This window comes from Mixophyes fleayi, chromosome 10 (assembly GCF_038048845.1).
Source record: "Mixophyes fleayi isolate aMixFle1 chromosome 10, aMixFle1.hap1, whole genome shotgun sequence".
Taxonomy (NCBI): Eukaryota; Metazoa; Chordata; class Amphibia; order Anura; family Limnodynastidae; genus Mixophyes; species Mixophyes fleayi.
The window spans coordinates 45,511,143-45,511,877 of record NC_134411.1 but is presented as its reverse complement, the minus strand read 5'-3'; the positions used below and the strand labels follow the sequence as shown (position 1 = coordinate 45,511,877).

Here is a 735-nt window from a genome sequence, read left to right as displayed (position 1 = left end):
AACAAAGAGACAAGAAAGTCATTTACATCCTTTGTTAGTGCAGTCTCTGTGGAGTGTTGGGAATGAAAGCATGAGTGAAGAGGGTCCAATGGGTTGTATGAGGAAAGAAGGAGTGTGAGGTGAGTGTAGACAAATACATTTGAGAGAGAGTTTGGATCAGTATTTTGTTTTTTCAAAATAGGAATAATCACTGGGTGTTCTAGGTCCCACCAAGATTTGAACTCGGATCGCTGGATTCAAAGTCCAGAGTGCTAACCATTACACCATGGAACCTTGATTGTAGGTGCCACTAAGGAGTCTAGTGGTGGCAGCAGCATAAGCCCTCCTACTGCGGTTAGAGGGCGAGTTTGGGATAAATAAAAGGGGTCGGTGGCAAGGCAAGGCAAGCCCAGCCGGTCCACAGCAACACAACAGACAGGGTGACATATGCGGTCCATCCTGTCACAAGGGGTAAAACAAAACAATGTGCTTGTTGCAAGTTAAATAAATGGTTAAAAACATGGGCACAAGTGGGATGTAAGTGTATGTGATGTGGCTGTTGACAATATTTTGTGTTGTGTTGCGCTAGTCAGTGTGTTGTAAAAATGACACTGCTTGATATCACAATGTATATTTGTATTTGTACACTTATATAAGTAATGGCGCTAGAAACAAGCAGCAAAACAAATTGGGCCTGATTCATTAAGGAAAGCAAAGCAAAAAAAATGAGTAACTTTGAACCTTGGCAAAACCATG

At 42.0% G+C, this 735-nt stretch overlaps 1 non-coding gene across 1 annotated transcript; it reads right to left on the bottom strand.

The window, feature by feature from the left end:
• Positions 1 to 201: 201 nt before the first annotated feature.
• On the bottom strand, positions 202 to 273 carry TRNAQ-UUG (transfer RNA glutamine (anticodon UUG)). Its single transcript has one exon. It is a non-coding gene; the product is annotated as a tRNA-Gln (tRNA).
• Positions 274 to 735: the final 462 nt, after the last annotated feature.